Source organism: Mytilus californianus, unplaced genomic scaffold (assembly GCF_021869535.1).
Source record: "Mytilus californianus isolate M0D057914Y unplaced genomic scaffold, xbMytCali1.0.p SCAF_10, whole genome shotgun sequence".
NCBI lineage: Eukaryota > Metazoa > Mollusca > Bivalvia > Mytilida > Mytilidae > Mytilus > Mytilus californianus.
Genome location: NW_026262582.1, coordinates 4,673,862 through 4,695,504, shown reverse-complemented (window position 1 = coordinate 4,695,504; position 21,643 = coordinate 4,673,862). Strand labels below are relative to the sequence as shown.

The 21,643-nt window shown below is 32.9% G+C and overlaps 1 protein-coding gene across 1 annotated transcript in view; it reads right to left on the bottom strand.

Annotated features, from left to right (window-relative positions):
• The window catches only part of LOC127717501 (histamine H3 receptor-like), a 34,539-nt gene extending 27,582 nt beyond the window's left edge, over positions 1-6,957 (bottom strand). Inside the window, exon 1 of the mRNA XM_052223183.1 lies at positions 6,812-6,957. The gene's annotated coding sequence lies outside the window, so the exon portion shown is untranslated. The remainder of the gene's footprint in view (positions 1-6,811) is intronic.
• Between the last annotated feature and the right edge of the window lie 14,686 nt (positions 6,958-21,643).

Sequence of the window (21,643 nt, the reverse complement as noted above, 5' to 3'; positions counted from 1 at the left end):
GATTATTGTCAAGTAATGAAGAATGTAGAATCCAACCTCTCCCTTGGCATGGAATACAAATATATAAAAAAATATCCTTCATGTGATTTTGATGAATACGTTATCGTAATATCTGTTGTTATTCCAAGAAAATACGGAAGCCGTTCTGATATATCTTCATCGTTAAATAAAGATTCACATGACTTTTCTTTGTGACTTTACCTAGTACATCAAATCAAAAAGGCATTCTTATTTGCCTTATTTGTAGATCGGTCAAAGAAGGAAAAAAACGTATTGATACAAACATATGTAAGCAGGGTATTTAATTTCGTCAATTGTTCATATGAATACTGCGCCTATATGATGCTATTTTGAAACTTTGAAATCGTTGTACTCAAGCAATAAAATTTCAATGGTCGTCTTGGGGTATCCTGCTATCGCTATTGCTATAAATGCAAAGAATGACGCGTAAGCTTCCACAGTGATATTCAAACTCATACGTCGAGGAAAAAACTGACATCGCCATGGAAAAGGCTAAACACAACCAAAAAAACAACTTGCAGCCTGTAAACAAGCTAATACATTTTATTTTCAATTTTAAAAAAGAACGATATAAACTACATTTTACACAAGTATAAAATATCTGTCTTTTTGTTTGGTCTATTACCCATACTACATTAACATCTTTTTTGTTCAAGTTTGTGTATTGATCATGCATTTGTTAAAACAACTTACTCTTGATCCCAGCAAACGGAATTAATGAGAATAAATCCCCAAAACGTTTGTGTTTCATGGAATTGATATTCAAACGAAAAAAAATAATATGCGTTTGATAAATTCCCTGTGAATAGTATACTTTCTTTTTCCAATGAAAGTTGACCCATTCATGAACATCAAATTAAATGTTTAACCAAACGTACCTTTTTTTATCTGTTTGATATGAGTGCAAAGGTAAACAAACTTGTTTACAAATCAAAATCCGTCGCTTTAACAGTCAAATTTATTTTTTTACAAATAACTAGTAGTTAACAAAATAGTTTCCGATAATACAATCACGATGCATAACAGATAAGTCGGGATATCCTTATATAATTAATTTTATATTTTAGAAAATGAAACATTTTCTATATCACACTACATAGTAACATTCCCCACTTCCTGCTATGTAGTTACAATGATTATCTGCAAATACCTTTCTCACAATAAATTCAGTTTTGAAACATGTGAAAGGAAATATGATATAGCACTGTTTTTTGCCTTGAATTTAAGTTCAAGAAGTATTTTAAATCTACCTAGTTATATTTGTTCTATGTGCATAAGACATACGACAATTAAAGACCAATGAATGAATTTTAGTAAAAAATTAAGAAAAGTCTTAAACAGCCAGTTTGCTCTCAAAATCATCTGAAATTCAGCACCTTTAAACGACAATTCTTGTCAAGGGTTTATAATAGAAAAACAAAGAATATGGGATATCCATCCATGACACAAAATCAGTACATGCATAGCTAAAACATACACACAAAGCAAAGTCACCGAGCTTTTATTGCTGTTCTTCAGAAAAGTCTGAAAATGGTCTGAACCGTTCGTATTAAACTGACTGTACGCGATTGATCTGAATTGTACTGAACATACCGCAGTGGATAAGTTTTGAAAATTGACTGAGAGACTGAATAAAATTGTATTGCAAGACCCTTTCAGATGAAAATGGCTGTTTTAGTTCTTAATCGATTCACTAGTGAGATATCAGTATTAATATCATTGTTTTTTGTCCAAAAATGCTTTCATTAGGGATCGAACTTTTTTCATTAAGTTCAAAACGGAGAAAAAAAACGCCAAAATAACCTCATGTTGATATTTTGTAAGATATATTTAGATATGATACAAAATATTTCCCAAAATGATATTTTTCTAAAATACATAATCTATAAAGTTGTTTATGTGTGTTATTTGTCTTTTTGTGCAAGTTTACAATGCATCGTATAACACGCAAACTCAATCTGACTTGGACATGTTGGACACTTTTCCCATAAGATAGGATTATTTCCGAAACTACGCCAACCATTACATGACTATTAGGAATATCATTTCCTTTTCTTATAAACAATTTCAAACTGAAGTATCTAAATAGCAAATACGGGTGTCGTTTCTTGTAAATAAGGAAATTTTATAGTCTAGATACGTGTTTTCTAATTTAAAGGAAAACAACAAGCTTAAGTATTTGACTTTTTCCGTTTTTCCAAGCAAATGATAATGGAAAGCAAATAGTTTGGAAAACTGAAGACTAGCTTTCATTTCTCTTTTAAGGTGCAGGGAACAGTAAGGAGAAGAGTATCTTGAAGAGTTTTCTGATACCTTTAAAATAGATAGAAGCTATTCTACCCTAGACTATGTGGATAGATATACCCTGAATAGATTCTTAAACTAATACCTTAGAACAGTTTTGAAAGATCCTACCCTAGAACAATTTGGAAAGACTCTACCCTATAACAGATTTTGACTGTTCTACCATAGAACAGATTTTTACTGTTATACCCTTGAACATATGTTGACATTTGTACCATAGAATGGGTCTTCAGTAAAACTGTCCTTTACCTGTCATATGACAGATAAGTCGTCTGTCTATTCGGAAGAGAAGCTAGATCTGATTCAAACTGTAGTTGATGTATTTGTTAAAACAACTTACTTTTGATACAATCATTTAGAATTAAGGGAACAAACTATCCAAATTTTATGTGTTTGAATAAGGATGATTTTCAACAACAACAAAATCGATCGCCGTTTGATTAATCCCTGTGAATAGCATATGACATTCTTCCCAAGCCAGCTGGTCCCCCTGTATGGACATTGATTAAAATGTGTATATTTTCTGTTGAATAAGATTACGATAGTAATAACACAATCCTCTTATATAAAAACTATGTCGTTTAAACACTCAAATTTTTCATTTTCTACAAGTGACTAGTATCATGTACGCAACAAAGTGTTAACAAAAACGTTTCCGATTACACGATCACAGGACACAACAGATAGGTCAGGATATCATAAAATAACTCATAGTTCGAGAAAATGATACGATTTCAACGTCACGTTGCATGTTAGCATAACCGACTTCCTGACATAAAGTTTTACGATTGACAAGTTCATCTATTGTATATAGTAATGATTAACTAAATCGACTAACGTTTGGAAACATTTAAAATGGACCTCAGCGCACGACATGACATAGCATGAAGTAGATTAAATTGAGGTATCCCTGATAAAGTTGTTATTCATTTTATGAATAAAATGCTTTGACAAATACCTCATTACCACACATTTATTCTGGTAAATTAGGATGTGACAATGTAAAGACAATATAACAATAACATTGAACATAGACACGAGACAACATCCCAAAGAAAGATAACCATATAGCTACGGAAACGGCAATATTGCTGTTTTTATCTTGACAATCACTTGAAGGTATTGAACGATGAGCTACTAAACATCGCCCTTTTTCAATAATGTTAAGTCGGTCGAGAGTGATGATTGAAGCCGTATTATGTTGCATTAGACACTATGCGTGGCGAAACAACATTGGTATCTTTCGCCGCTCTTTTAATAAATCAGGGTGAAATGTATAACTTTACTACTCATGTTAAGTGGGCATTTGTAAGATACTTCTAAAAGACTATTATGATCAAACAGACATTGGTTATTGTATTTGTATCTTTATTTGATGTGATAGGTGTTTTGTTTTAACACCAACAACAAAACGGGACATACAAGCAGTATTCACAAATTTACGCAAGAACATTTTAGATAATACATTTAGACTACAATCCGACATATAACAATAGGCAATAGATTCAATTAAAATAGATCGTATAGCTACTCCCCTTTCTAAGAATTAATCCCCTTTTCAGTTAATATGTTGTTGTTTTTTTAACGATGATAAATGTGAAATACATTTTTATCTGATTTACGTCATTTGTATGTCATAGAAGAAAGTTTTGTTTGCTAATCTAATTCATTTTTGTCCATAACAAAGAAACATGATGCCAATAAATCAGGTTTTCGCAAATCTGATTGGAATCTAATGAGAACAAGTCACCTCCGGATTATAACAGGATTTAATGTAAAAGCTTTAGCCTCTTCTGAGATAAAATCAGAATCGATGCATGTGATTACTTTTATATTTGTGAAATTGACAAGACTATCCCTCTTGATGCCATTTGTAACGGTTTATGAATATGAAAACATTGATATTGTTCAATAAATGAAAGCCAGTAATGTTTAGATATCAAAGTCACAAATTTTGCTTTAAACAAAACAAAATTTGAAAATCATCAAAAAAAGGTGTACGGTTTCTCAAAGTGGCTTTCCTCCGTGAAGTCGTTATTTTTGTTATACAGAATATCATTTAGAATTAAATCATATTAATCATTGATAATTTTTTATTTCCGAAAGGAAAAATATACTACAGATTTTTAATTGCTCTTGAAAACGTCCTCAATGGGACTTAAATCGGACATCAGGAGATTAATGAACTGGAATTATCTTTTCACCTTTGCAAGAACTTTCAATTCTCGAACAATTGACGAGGATCCTGGAAGACAGAAGATAATAGTTTTCCTCTAAAAAAAAGTATTAATATGCATACCGAATTATAAGGTAAATTCAAAAATTGGAAAGTTCATTAAATCTTACAAAATCAAACGCTCTACTATCAAGAGACAAAAAGAATTGAAAACAACTGTCACGCTCCTGTTTTACTACAGGCATTTTTGAAAGAAACTGGTGGCTCAAACCTGGTTTTATACTTAGTTAAACCTCCTTCTTGTATGATAGTTGTTATAGTGATTAAATAACATTAAAAATGATATTAACAATAATACCAAACTATAAAGTTAGTTAAGGAAAAAAGAGAAAGTCCACAAAACATGACAAAACCAAATGCTCGATTATATCAACCAAATGAACAAATATCATATTCCTGATTTCGTACAGACATTTTCTGAAGAAAAATTGTGGGTTAAATCTGGGTTAAATACTTAACTATATTAAAAATTGAAGCAAAAATATAACAAGAACTCCAAGGTAAATTTCAAAAGGGGGAAGTCTATGTAAACTGAAAAAACCAAACGCCCGACTGTATTAATCATATGATAAGTTGTCTGTTGGTCTTTTTCATTTTTAGCCATGGCGTTGTCAGTTTATTTTAGACTTGTGAGTTTGAATGTCCCTTTGGTATCTTTCGCCTTTCTTTTATTTCATAAAACAACTGCATTATATACCTACAGTACTTCTAAAACGTTATAATCGTAAAAAAAATAATTGTTCTTGGATTGCATATCATCATAATGAGCTGATTTATTGTCTAGAATGAAATAATTTTATTTGTTTTATCATGACAATATTAATAAATATTATAAAAATTTAATTGCCTGTTTATTTTTAAGACGAAGGAAATACAGTTGTTCTAAAAAATAATTAGATATCAGTATAGAATCATGACGATTTTTTAATTACAATAATTTCCAATTCTAAGTGTTCTATACATATGTGATTGCTACATAGATTGAAAATACGTAAAATTCAATCACATTAAGATCCAGCTGTTTACATATTTACCACGGCTTTTATTTTTAGTGTTTTTCACTGTCAGTGGTATTTTCTTACGATCGTTACCAGTGGATATTTGACCTAATGCTAATTCTGCATTTGTTTCTTGTTGCGATTGGTAATTAAACATAACAATTTAATGATATTATTGACAAAAGAATATAATTAGACTATCAGTGGTAAAGCTATTTATCTATCTTTCAGTTTTATTGGCCTTGATATGATACATTGATCTGATGGAGTCTTCAAAATGACTTACGGTTCGAGTTCACGAGGACTTTTTGGTTTCTGCTCTTTTTTTAAATTAAAAAATGCATTTGTTTTCTTTAACTATATTATTACACACCTGTCATCAAATGCAACTTGCTTTTGTTGGTTTAATATGCTGTTTTAGATTGTAGATTATTATTCACTCATAGTTCTTTCAATTTCTTTTCATAAGAGACTACATGTCTTTAAACCTTCAATTTGATTTGTTTTTAGATGGGGTTTTTCTTCTTTGTATTCACCTTTATTTCTTTTTCAGTCAGTAGACACACATGATTACAATGTAATAAATATTTATGTTTTTTTATACTTTAATACATGTAATAGAAAAAAATCTGTAAGGTTGTATTCCGAAGATAGTTTTAATGTGCTAAAAAAACCTTATCGGATCTATAAAGACTGAAAGCCGAAGTTATACAAAATCTAGTGAAATTCTCATCATGAATACATGGAATATGTTCGGAGAAGTGAAATTCTTACAAAGAATATGTATGGAAGAAAATTATAAATCTCAAAATTTGAAAAATGCAAAATTGAATTTTGGGTGTACATTTTTTACATGATGACAGATTAATTGTATTCAAAATGACGATTACAGTACAGCTGATGGGTTATGTCTATGTTTGATGTCGAACATATGAAAATTCTGTTATAAGCAAATGTGACTTTTTTTACCTTTATAGCAGTCTATTAATTGAAATTCGATTCTTTGAACTTTTGTCGCCGCTTGTTTCATAAAAGATCATGATTGAGTTTAGATTATACGTTCTTGTTTGTTTATATTTCATAGGTCCTAATTTAACATGTTGAACTACGTATATAAAGCGTAGTTCAATCTTCGGCTTAGAATAATTAAATTGTTAGTATTCGATAAGACAATGAACTTTCAAAGGTATTCATCAAATCAATACAATTACTAGTATTCTTTTACATTTAATTATTTAAAAATCATTCTTACCTTTACAAAGAAATACTGATAGTTATACTTTATCAAACACAATTCCCTTTACAAGCACAGTTTTGTCTGATAGTAGAAAAGTCAGTGTTATATACTAGTATTTTATTTCCGATATAATACATTTACTTTGCGTGACTTGATATACATCCCACAGTGGCGGACACTTAAATAATAAAACAGTTCAGGTACATTCATTATATCTGACTCTTGTTAATTAAATGCTTTTTGATTATCAATACGATTAATCTATAATTTTGTTAGTGTTTTAAGAGCATTGGTTTCGATATTGATGATACCGTTACAAAAATCAGCAAAATTCATGACAATTTAACAGAGAATTGGAAATATGATAGGTTTAACATTTCTGAATAATAAAGATATTAAATTGATTGTATCCTGGGTATAGGGTTACTATCGACATTAAATGTTATGACTGTTTTAAATACAAACAAGTTATATAATCATTCTAGGAAGAAAGACAATCAAATATTTTAGCAAGGCCTTTTACTTTGAAAGAGGTAGGGTGAAATTCTCATGTATTTATTTCATACTAGCATCATCTGCAAAAAGGTTTTTTTTCATATTTACTGGCTATTCCCCTCAACTATATCTTCCTACTGTATGAGTTTCATTGAAATGAAGCAATGGAACTGTAGCTACTGTTCTGAAAACAAATCTATTTTAGTTACAGTAACATTGAACATGTTGACTCCAAATTTATAAGTTTTTTTTCCGTTCTCTGTATCTGTTTAATACAATATTTTTATATGGTAAGTTTTAAAGAAGCAAGTAATTAAAACGATTCCCAGTTAAGTCCAACAGTCTAGTCTAGTCGAGTTCAGTCTATTGAGTGGCATGTCCAGTCAATGTTTTACCATGTACTGAGGGTTGATAAGAATTCAAAATAAAGTAGAGACATGGATTTGTTGAATAATATTGTACGATGACTTCCAAATGATTCTTGTTATTTTATTGTTCTCATTTATAGTCTCAGTAACCTAACCTAGACATCATCCAATTATAACATAGATCTAAACATTGATTGATTGGTTAAGAGAGAGAAAGAGAGAGAGAGAGAGAGAGAGAGAGAGAGAAACTGACAATCCTAGTCAATTAAGATTGGAGTCGAATGCACATACCACGTGCGAGTTTCAAACTCACAACCTGAGCGTTGACAGGCTATCTTTATAGTACATAAACCACTCTGCCACCGAGATGTAAAGATCTAAAGAAATTAAATGAGTATAACGATCGGTCTACACCATACCCTCGTTTGTTATATTTTCAATTCCAAAAGTATAAATACAATAGAGATAACCATTTAATTAACTAAGACGCTTTCTCTCGGGTGCAAACTTAGTTCCGAAAATTTACACGACATTACCATTATGTTAACTAGTTTGATTGGTGTTAGGTCAATCAGAAATAAGAGGGATAAAGTTTATGCTTGTGCAGTAATAATCAACTCAAAATCATTTCACCGCCCTATCATTATATGTGTAAAACAAAGAAGATTTGGTATGATTTCCAGCAGTTGGATGTTTGAATCTCCTGTCTATCAACCATTTTGGTTAAGACTTTTGCTCATTTTGGAATATTAATGAAAATATCTAAAAATGAGTGGTTTTTTTAATAGCTTTTACAGTTTTCCATACATTTCGAGACGTGTTGAGCATAACACAAATATTATATAAACATTGTACAAATACAATATTAACATCTAATAGAACGCTGTCTTTTGAACCTATTTGATATATCTATAATATAATTTGATTTTTTATACCTCCTCAAATTGTGGTATAATGTACGTGAATATTTAAACTATGTATAATTTACCAATTATGTATCAACCCATCTTCATCATTATAATGCCCATTCGGTGCTTAACATATTTTTATACTCCACGACACTTACTAAAGAGGAAATCCTGGATAATCATAGGTCTGTTCTATGTTCCTTTGGAATTTCAACCAAAGATGAAAAACTGGATATTCCATCACTGTATTTGATACCTAAACTACATAAGTGTCCTTACAAACAACGGTATATTACTGGGTCATCCAAGTTTTCCACGAAATCTCTTTCTAAATTATTAACATCAATTTTATCAGCAATCAAAGCCGGGTTCAAATATATTGTGAAACTACCTATTCTAGAGGTGGCGTGAATCAGATGTGGATACTAAAAAATTCCAAAGATCTTTTAGAGTACATACGATCTAAAACTCTTTCATCTTGCACTAGTATTACAGAATTTGACTTTTCTACACTTTACACATGTATTCCCCATTCCAAACTAAAAGACAAATTGAAAGAGTTGGTCCTGCTTTGTTTCATAAAACAATTGGCCTACGTAGATACAAGTATCTTGTCTAAGGGAGGGATAAATCATACTTTGTAAAAAAATCACTCTGATTCTAACAATAAATTCTCTGAAACTGACATTATCAAGATGCTTCATTTCTTGATTGACATCATATGTGTTACGTTTGGAGGACGTGTTTTTCAACAAACAATCGGCAATTCCCATAAGAACCAACTGTGCCCCTCTTCTTGCCGACTTGTGCCTTTATGTTCTCTCACTAAATAATTCAAAATTTGGTGACTATGTTGAACGCATCTATCCCATCGAACTTGAGATAAAGGATACAACAGATACAGTTAAATCTGCCTCATATCTTGACTTACATCTAGAAATTGACAATGAGGGTCGGTTGAAAACAAATCTTTATGACAAAAGAGATGATTACAGCTTTCCAATTGCGAACTTTCCATTTTTATGTAGCTACATTCCAGCAGCGCCTGCATACGGAGTATTTATCTCCAAGATGATACGATACTCCAGGGCTTGTATTTCCTATCAAGATTTCCTTTGGTAGAGGGTTGCTGCTCACAAGGAAGCTATTAAACCAAGAGTTCCAAGTGCTGAAGTTGAAATCATCCCTTCGTAAATTTTACGCACGCCATCGCCGTTGACCGTTCGGAATACCCGTTTCACAGATGATAGTGGATATGTTCATAATGTTGTAACTGCAATCCCGTCCCCTTTTCCCAAATGTGACCTTCCAAATTAGACTTATTACCGGGTTTGTACTAACATGAGCAACACGACGGGTGCCACATGTGGAGCAGGATCTGCTAACCCTTCCAGAGCACCTGAGATCACCCCCAGTTTTTGGTGGGGTTCGTGTTGCACAGTCTTTAGTTTTTCTATGTTGTGTTATGTGTACTATTGTTTGTCTGTTTGTCTTTTTCTTTTTAGCCATGGCGTTGCCAGTTTATTTTCGACTTATGAATTTGAATGTCCCTTTGGTATCTTTCGCCCCTCTTTTATCATGCTGTTTTAAATCAATATCATACGTCGAAAACAAACTGACAATGCCATGGCAAAAAAAAATGGAAAACAACGAAAAGATGAACATCAGTACACAAAAAACAACATAGAAAACTAAAGACTGAGCAACACGAACCACGCCAAAAACCAAGGGTGGTTTCAGGGCCTCTAGAAGAGTAAGCAGATCCTGCTCAACATGTCAAACTTTGTCAAGGATTTATAGTCAACACTAAATTCCTTAGCGGACAAATAATTAAAATATATATAAAGACAATGACTGACGAGTTTCTTGGTTTTGGACAAGTAGCTTATTAATTATTTTTGAAACTTATTAGTTCACATATAAATGAGAGAAATAAATTTTACTAACACTTAGTAGTAAAATATAATGCAGATAAATTTAAATGTTGAACTTTAGATCTAGAACTGCAAAGCAGTTAAAAAACTTATGGTTGTCTTCAGCTATTTGTAAGTAAATTTTATTTTGCTTCTAGCATTATTCGATGTTGGTAGGCTTTTCCCTATAGACTCAAAGAGATCATATATAAAATTGAATAATACAAGACTGACTGACACCTGATATATGTCTTCTGGGACAATATCGACAAAAGAATGAAAAACTCGTCTTTAATTTATACATGTAATGATACAAGGATAATGACATGGCTTTTTGTAATATCAATCAGTATTGCAGACTTTCAAAGGTTAACATATACATCATATGTATATATTTCAAACTGAATGATACGCAATTATTGCACTTAATCCCTTCTACAGACATGTCACATAATTATGGTTACAAAAAAACAAAAGCCTACATCACTCTATTAGCATGACATAATAACATATATTGTAAATTGGGGGTCATACTTAGTCTAGTACTCAGCTCAGATGTGATATAAATATTTTACTGTCCAAGTAACAAGATCATAGTCGGGAATCATTCTCAAACATACGATCAAATTAATACTGCCTTTATATCCACCAATTCTCAAAGTGAACCATATACTATAGTTTTGCAGCAATTGAAATTTTCTATATTAACATTGAATGTCCAAATTTATTATTAACATTGTGCATGACAATGGTTCATTTACTATTAAAAACTTAGCTGTTTGGCATCTACTTGAAAGTAAATTATAGTTTTGAAAATGATTATTGTTCAGAAGAGAGTTTCAGCTTTCTATCAATAACTGCCAAACTATTTGATATAGTACTATTCGTTTTTTCTCAGTGAAGCAATAATTTTATTAGCTGTCCCATTGGTCGAGATTTAAGGTATATAGTTGACTACTGATATACCTCAGTTAACCGAATAACGTATTTGTGTTTCTCTCTCAATTATGGAATTTTGTCAGTGGTCACTGTTGACTTCTAATGTTTGTTTGATCTTGATGGATTTTGGAATTAATTACAGCTATATATGGTAGTTTATGTTAATTTCATTCATAGCTTGTCTAGACAAGCAGGCAAAGTGTAAAATCTTAAATGACTTTAGGACTTGACCCATCGACATCATTGTACTGGACTGTTGAACTTAAATGGAACACGCTTTAATTACTTTTCTTAATTTCTTTATATGTATCAATACAACAAGAATATTTATATTGCACGTGTACATGATTATTTTTTAGTCCCTTTGACAATTGAAGACGTAAGACATGCATTTTTCTCATATGCCTGAACTGTTTGACTGCAGTTGATATTCATTTTTTATCCAATCTAATCTATCACGGTGGTATAATGCGTATTGTGTATTTTATTAATAAGAAGCAACAGTTATTTACCGAATTTCAAATCTCGTAAATTTATACAACTCATGGTAGAAAAATAACTAAACCTCAACACTCAGTAATCCAAAAACTCCAAACTAAGCAAGTTGAACATGGATTTTGCATTTGAATGGCACTCAGATTTAGGCGTTTAAAAAACAAAAAAATACCAAACTATTTATGTTTTTTTTTTCTCAAAGTACAATTAAGTACAGTAGTATTGTAATCAAATACAATTGCAACATGTAAGACGCACTTACAAAAAGAAGCAGAAGATTCCAAGGAGACATTCAAAACTTATTAGGCGAGAGAAACTGACAACTTCATGGCAACAAACTAAAGACGACAAAAAGACAAGCAAGTTCACAAATCACTTCATAGAAAAAATAAGACCGAGCAACACAAACCCCACCAAAAAGTGGGGCTGATCACAGTTGCCTCGGTAGTGTATATACTGCAATTGTTTGCACCTGTCCTAAGTTAGGAATCTGATGTTCAGTAGTTGTCGTTTGTTGATGTGGTTCATAAGTGTTTCTCGTTTCTCGTTTTTTATATAGATTAGACCGTTGGTTTTCCCGTTTAAATGGTTTTACACTAGTAATTTTTTGAGCCCTTTATAGCTTGCTGTTTGGTGTGAGCCAAGGCTCCGTGTTGAAGACCGTACTTTGACCTATAATGGTTTACTTTTATAAATTTTGACTTGGATGGAGAGTTGTCTCATCGGCACTCATACCACATCTTCTTATATCTATAAATTACAAATATAGTGTGATCATTTTATACATATCTTACAGAACGATAAACTTCGAACAAATATGTGATGAGAAAGAGACAATGCAAAAGGTCACTACTGTAACAGGGAAATTTTCGCGGCAGTTTTATTTTCGCTATTTTCGCAGAAAGAGTAGAAACGCGATTATAAAACCACCGCGAACATTTCAAGGAAAACTTATTAAAATAATGAAGCCATCCATGAACGTATACATTGTACCAACAGGAATATTATACGGCCAATTTATAACAATGTTTTCTTTTCAGAGAACAGATATAAAAATTTTAATTTTATTTCTAAACGTAAGACAGTGTTAGAAATCAAAACGTTTAAATCATGACAGTCGAAATAAAATGAAATGTATGTTAAGCAAGCGGAAATTATTGATATTGTTATATAAACAACACTCAGCACGGTTAGGTAAATGACACATTCAATCATTGTTAAAATGATTATCACATTATATCTGCTACACTGATTAATATGATCAAACGATTGATTAATTAGCCGTAATCCTCACACTTCGTATTTGTTCTAACTAAAGCTATTCTTTTATTCTAATTGTGTATGTGTTTTTACAAACGAACATAAATGTATAGTGGTTTAATTATACTTGATATGTATCCTTACATCCCAGCTCCTTTGTTCTACCAGGGGTGATCTGAGCCTAGCTTAAGTTTCTTTGTTCTGCATGCTTTCCTTTGTTCTGTAACATTTTGGCGGGAATGTCGAATAAACCTTAGACATATTTATACGGAAAAGACTTACTATCAAAACTTGTATTTGTAGCTATGCTGGGAATCGAACTCAAGACCTTTAGCATATAGACCCACGAGTCATACCCCTACACCAGGACGACTGGATACAAACTCTCTGTTACATCCCAGTTCTATTGTTATACTTCATAGTTTCTATTTCTGAAACAAGTGTAAATTGAATAGATCTATTGTTACGAGCGGGGTTTCTGGAAACCCCTGCTTCTACATCCCGCAAACAAAGTCCATTGTTATTCGTAACAATAGAAATTGATTATTTTTTAAATAGCATGAACATAAGAAATAACTAATAGTGTTCACTACAAATTGTTTCATGATATTAAAAAAACACATTTTAGGAAATTCCAATAAGCGTCTATATGGAATTCAAAAATAATCCTTTAAATACTCTTAATTTTGCTTGAAGGTAATTTTTTTTTATCCCAGCCATTTGTCTCTATTCTAAAGCATTGATCTTTAAAAAATAGGGATTCTAACTCCCGTACTCCCCCCCCCCCCCCCCCCGGTTACCCAGTGGCCGATCCGGGGTTTTTATTTAAAAGATCAATCCATTTGAATGGTTGGACCCCCTTTTTCTCTTGAGTTGGGAACCCCCGGCTTGATCAGCCCCTGATTGCCCCCCCCCCCCCCCCCCCAAAGGGAGTTCCTCAATATTAAATATTGTATGTTGAGCGTGTCTGGTAGTCGGGTTTCTAATGCAGACACACATATCCCTTAGTATGTTCGAATATGAATGTTTGTTTATTCTCGAGAAGAGGGGGGGTGGGGGTTGTTTTTGATAAAATCGTAAGATATAAAATACAGTTATGATTACCTTTATTAAACTGATACAGTTAAGTACTTTGGGTTATAGGATTGCCTTTATCTTTAGTCTCTTCTACCAAATCCAACGCTTGCCACAAAATGTCGTCCGTCTTATACCCGTCCATGTTGACAACTGTATACCAGGAGCATGATGTATTTTTTGTTTGTAATAAGAATACACGTAACACTCAACCTTGACCTGCTGATCCATATTAGCACATGGATTTAACGGGAATATGCAAAACAACTTTACATTTGTAAAATATACTAACTTGTCAAAGTTTGAACGAAGATAACCAAAGAAAGGTTACTAGTGGGGTTTCATGTAATAAAAAAATATTCTTATAAATCATGGTTTGATATTGTCAATAAATATGCTATCGTTTTTTTTTTTTTTTTTGCATTTAATAATCAATGTTAACAAATATAGGGTTTAGAATGGGGTGTAAGTTAGTTATACACCTCGGGATACGTCGTGTCTGGATAAAAAAAACCTCCGGCCTCCGGCCGACGGGGTTCCTTATCCGGACACACCTATCCCTCGGTGTATAACTATTACTTAATTTAACATATTTTAACATTGTATCCGGGGCTCATAAAGGGTATATACTATATAGTAATATATGAAGTATATAATAATGATTGTGTGGCGTTCTAAACTAGATTTTATGAAGCGTAAATGAGTTTTTTCTAATCTAGAACAGCTGGGATGTAAAATAGTTATCCCATTCGGACTTGGTGTGTCAGTGTAAGATCACCCTCTGGCCACCGGCCATCGGAGTGATCTTACACTGACACACCAAGTCCTCATGGGATAACTATTACAAAAAGTTGAAATGTACATGGACATTCATGAAACAATGAAAACTGTTCACATTGTTACATCAAAAATGTTTTTTGATCGATTTTCAACACGTGCTTTACGATACATGCACAAGTATACTGTTTTATAACCATTAACTAAATTTTTTACAGGATTCCAACGAATCGCGAATTCAAGACGTCGCGAATTAAGATTCAGTTGGTAAATCGCGAAATAAAGACGGAGCGAAAATTTCACGGTCTAAATAATAAAAAGTAAATCAATTCTTTTATTTATTTGTACTATTTTACAATACAATTCCAGTCGAGTCACGACCAGCAGAAGTCATTCTATCGAACAGGTCAAAGTATAACTTATTAAATGTTTTCTATAGTACATGATACAAAAACTAGAGGCTCTAAAGAGCCTGTGTCGCTCACCTTGGTCTATGTGCATATTAAACAAAGGACACAGATGGATTCATGACAAAATTGTGTTTTGGTGATGGTGATGTGTTTGTAGATCTTACTTTACTAAACATTCTTGCTGCTTACAATTATCTCTATCTATAATGAACTTAGCCCAGTAGTTACAGTGGAAAATATTTTGTAAAAATTTACAAAAATTTACAAAATTTATGAAAATTGTAAAAAATTTACTATAAAGGGCAATAACTCCTTAAGGAATCAATTGACAATTTTGGTCATGTTGACTTATTTGTAGATCTTACTTTGCTGTACATTATTGCTGTTTACAGTTTATCTCTATCTATAATAATATTCAAGATTATAACCAAAAGCTGCAAAATTTTCTTAAAATTACCAATTCAGGGGCAGCAACCCAACAACGTGTTGCCTGATTGGTCTGAAAATTTCAGGGCAGATAGATCTAATGACCTAATGAACAATTTTATCCTTGTCAGATTTGCTCTAAATGCTTTGGTTTCAGAGATATGAGCCAAAAACTGCATTTTACGCTATGTACTATTTTTTAGCCATGTCGGCCATCTTGGTTTGCGAGCGGGGTCATCGGACACATTTTTTAAACTAAATACCCTAATGATGATTGTGGACAAGTTTGGTTAAATTTGTCTGAGTAGTTTCAGAGGAGAAGATTTTTGTAAAAGATTACAAAAATTTACGAAAAATGGTTAAAAATTGACTATAAAGGTCGATAACTCCTTAAGGGGTCAACTGACCATTTTGGTCAAGTTGACGTATTTGTAGATCTTACTTTGCTGAACATTATTGCTGTTTACAGTTTAACTCTATCTATAATAATATTCAAGATAATAACCAAAAACGGCAGAATTTCCTTAAAATTACCAATTCAGGGGCAGAAACCCAACAACGGGTTGTCAGATTCATCTGAAAATTTCAAGCAGATAGATCTTGACCTGATAAACAATTTTACCCATGTCAGATTTGCTCTAAATGCTTTGATTTCAGAGATATAAGCCAAAATCTACATTTTACCCCTATGTCCTATTTTTAGCCATGGCGGCCATCTTGGTTGGTTGGCCGGGTCACCGCACACTTTTTTTAAACTAGATAACCCAATGATGATTGTGGCCAAGTTTGGTTCAATTTGGCCCAGTAGTTTCAGAGGAGAAGAATTTTGTAAAAGTTAACGACGACGGACGACGACGGACGACGGACGCCAAGTGATGAGAAAAGCTCACTTGGCCCTTTGCTTAACTAAATAATCTTGTAATTTAGATAAACTTCAGTTTATTTTCGTAAATTGATTTGTTATAAATAAGGCCGTTCGTTTTTCTCGTTTGAATTGTTTCTTATTTTTCATGTCGGGGCCTTTTATAGAAGACTATATGTTTTTTTTTTTTTTTTGTTTTTTTTTTTTTTTTATCGGAGACGGCCATACGTTGATCTATGATTCCTTATATCTTCGTCATTTGAACTCTGGTGGATAGTTGTCTTATTGCCAATCATACTAGCTACATCTCCTTATTTTTATATGAAAAGAATAACGATGACACATTTGAAAGTAAAAATAATTAAACTGCTCTCCAGTTACTACTAGTTGTGTTTAAGGATCTTGACTACCCATGAGGGTCTCACACAGTCGGTTCTCTTGTAAAGTCAATGAGTTCAGTCGAGTTCAGTCCATGTGTATGTTGGTCCATTCCAAGAGTTTGATCCAGTAATTCAAAATATAGTATAAACGTGGGCGTGTTGTTAAAGATTGTACTGCTACCTCCAAATGATTTTTTTTTCAAGTTTTTTGTTTAAATTAGTTTAGTTGACCTATTCCATATATCGCAGGTCATTCAGAAAGATAAAATACTTGCAAACAGATCTGAAGAAATTAACTGTGTATCGTGATTGGTCTACATATATAACATTATTAGCCGCATTTCCAATTCCATAAACTGCAGCACTCAGTGGTTTAAAGAGTCGACCATATGTCACAGTATAAATACAACAGAGTAAAACATTTAATCAGATAAGACGATCTCATCTCATTTCGTATCCTCTCTAGGGTGTACACATGATTCCGGAAATGTATCAGACAATACCAATACGTTAAATGTCATAATTTGTCTTAGACTAGGTCAATTGGAAGCAAGCGGGATGTTTTCTTCGCAGTAATAAACTTCATTTGCACTTTAATTCAATCGCATCGTTATTATATGTGCTGGTTTTACGTTTTGTAGCAGAACAGAAGTATTGTTAAAAAGTCGGCTCTCTTCTTTATGGACAAAACTATTTTCAAAAAAATGAAAACAACGGGTTATGAATTCCAGGCTTTCGAAGCGCTCTTCTAGATTTACCTTCATTAGGAACGCTCAAAGCCGAATATTTGAAAGCCAAGGATGTATAAGAACCGAAACAGCTGAAGAGCTACATGACCAAAAAGGACATAAAAAATAACAAATTCAATCTAAGGTCAATTTTGCATAAGGGGACTGAAACCTTAGTTTCTCTATAATTTCAAAATATATAAACGGTTAGTTTTAGAAAGGTGTGTTTTAAATCATGTCAGTACCAAGGTTCTGACTACTGAGCTGATGATACCCTCGGTGACTGATAGTCCACCATCAGAGGTATCGACCCAGTGCTGTAAAATATGAAAACAACACGTTATAAATTTCATGCGTCCGAAGTCTATATCACATCTATCCTCTATCCCATTAAATTTGAACTTGCACAAATTGTCCGTTTGAGTTTTATGGATTAATCTTTATTTACTTTTTTGCTTCTTTTTTTGTATATGGCTGTATAAAAATAAGGAGATGTGGTATGAATGCCAATTAGACAACTATCCACCAAAGTTTAAATGAAGTGCATGTAAGTGTATATATATCTATGAATTAAACGGAGTAAAGGAATTGCCCATGACAGTAACGTGTATGTTGTTTTATATTCACAATCATTATAAATTATTAACGCCTCCACACATCTTTAAAGGTTTGAAGATGAATTCATATCTACTGCATATGATAAACAAATACATGTAATTTCCGTTCGCAAAACACAAAACAATATGTCTATAATTGTTGCTGAACTATATATTGTTAAGGAACTGCCAATTGGTCAATATAAGCTCTTTAGACTAGGCTTTTAGTTCGACGTGTTTCCTGTTTACACCGTTTTTAATACTACGTTCGGTTTGTTTTGATTGCTTCATCATTTCAGAATCTTGTCTGTAGGAATCACCTTTAAAAAAAATCGATTTATACACAACAACAAAAAAGTCCAGCACCTCCTGGTATATTGAATTACAGCACGTTACCACGAATTTCAATTTAAATGCAAATATTGATTTTAACAAGACCATTCTTCTACTGACAAGGTAATAAAGATATAGTAGTATCATGCACGTGAACCATGTCTCCCATGCAATATCCAAAATTAAGAATGTCCACGCCTCAAATTTTGATATTTAAATTCGGCGTTTTCAAAAATGTATTCTTTCTTGGTGAACATGGTACGAAGTCGAATATCATAGGCTCCAAAACGGCACATTATCGGCATGTGATCAACAGGGGTGTCCTTTAAAACCATTGGACGTCAGACGGCTATAACTATACTGTAGTCAACCGGCTTCTGAGAAAAGCATCCAAAACCAAGACTTTTATCTTGAAAGACTTGTCAAGATCCGATAGACCGCCAGTAAAATCGCAGCGTGAAGACAGTGTAATGCATCTCATGGTAAGGCGAATACCGTTTGCAACTATTCATGTTCTAAAAAGACAATGATTACCTAATAGACTATCAACCAGAACAGTGAGGAACCTGTTAAAATCAGCAGGAATTCAGCCAAGGAGAGTGATTAGACGTCCCATGTTATCTGATCGACATCAACAATTGCGTTTGGCATGGTGTTTAGCGCGACATGGTTGGAACTTGAGAACTTGGCGCAGGATCCATTAGTTGGACGAGAGCCAGTTTCTGCTTTATGTAACAGATGGGCGAATGAGTTTGGAGACAGAAAAAAACGGCACATATCCCGAGGAACATCCAACCTACTGTCTTTTACGGTGGAGGTAGGTAATACCATTCTTTTTAATATCATTTATCGTGTGTGCTTATCATCAGTACCATTGGTGTCTTTCACTTAAATGAAAAACCTTAGTTACATACAATATCAAATTCCATATTTCAAACGTGAAACCAGAACCATGTTATCAAGTTATTGCGAAGTTATCACGAATTTGTTCTCATATATTATTTTAAACAGATATATCATGTTAAGGAGGGGTATTTGCGAAAAATACCAGTCGAGAGAATGTTAAATTTCGCGAGCCGTAAGGCGAGGGAAATTCATTCTCAAGACTGGTATTTTTCGCAAATACCCCTCAAGAACATGCTATATCTGTTTAATTACACAGAATGTTAACGTACAAAACGCATTGATGATCGTGACATTAAAAGCGTCCAGTCGGATAAAGTATTTTTTGGCAAATACCACGACAGAGAGGGTAAAAAAGGCATATTCTTTTTGCATATACCCCGGCGCTGTTTAAAAATGAACGATATTCATTGGATAAAAGTAAATTGGTGAAAAATACACTGGCTATCAACCAATCAAAATCCAGGATTCTTACATAAGGTGTAATTAGAACAAAAAGTCAATGGTCTTTCTTGTGAAATATCCATATTACGCTTAAATACCTTTCCAACTGAGTGTGTATTAATGACACTAATGAAACATTAATAACTGAAAGGTAAAATATCGATAACACATTCTAATGTTTGAAGTACAATAGGATGAAGCGTGTTCATGAATAGATATTTTGAAATGTATCACAGTTTACTTAAGGTACCAAAAATCGATTGCAAAATATACTGTTTTAACCAGTCTACTGTTAAAATTATGACAGAACAAAATTTCAAACACCATAGTGTCACTGTCGGAAATGTTTATTTAGAAGGGGTTAATGTTTTTCTGAGATGCGTTTTTATCAACGATACTATATCGTTGCGCACTCTTCTGCTCTCCGAGTAATCCTTTTTCGGCTTTTATTTATCCTATTGATTTTTCCTTAAGTCATTGTGGTGTATGTCCTGCTTGAACTAATGGCTATCAATGCTCACTTGGGACACAGCGTATTAGTAAACTAATTCGTGATGGTGACCATAAACCCTTGTCAATATTTAGGTCCCGTCCTCCTAAAATACTGCTGAACAAATAAGATCGTCAGAAACTTGTTGCATCAATGAAACGTCACTGGGTTTTGGATGATCTGATTTGTCCAGCAGTAATTTACGAGGAAGGAACTGAATATCAGATTGGCCCATTTTGATATGTTTTGCTATACAGACCATATAGCTCTGCACCTTAATTCTGAGTAAACTGATCCCAAACACAAATGTTATACGAACTGAAATACAATAGACAATGGATATAGAGTACTCCGATTCCATGAAAAGTCTTTGAACAACTTTTCTAGTCTATTGATTACTGTATTGGCCTATTAAGAGATGACAATAGCTTATTATACGGATATAACAAAGATTCTTAATTCTAAATACCGTAATAATCCATCAGTTGAAGTATAAATTCAAATTGTACCTGATCAGCTACTAAAAAAATATTTATGTTGAAGTGTATTGCAAAACTCATTCTACCATATAGTATATTAGCAAACAAATTCCTAAGGAGTGTTGATTTGATTTTGATTTTTGTTGTTTTAACGCCACTTTTAAGCACCGCTTTTGGACTATATCGTGGCGGCCAGTTTTAATTGGTGGAGGAAGCCAGAGTGCCCGGAGAAAACCACCGACCTTCGATAGGAAAACTGACAATCCTAGTCAATTAAGATTGGAGTCGAGTACGCTCGCACGAGCGGGGTTCGAACTCACAACCTCAGTGTTGACTGGCTAGTGATTACAGTAGTAACTTAAGGAGTGTTGATGTTTACTTAACAAAACATTGTTTAAAATGGCCTTTTGTTGTTCTTAACGGATACACAAATTTTTAATGTTTTTCTTAATTTATTTTACATTTAAAATTTTATCATAATTGTTTTTTTTTTTTTTTTTTTATTACTTTGTAAACGTATAAATAATGTATTGATGTGCGGAATGAGTTTGACAATTGCACAATGAT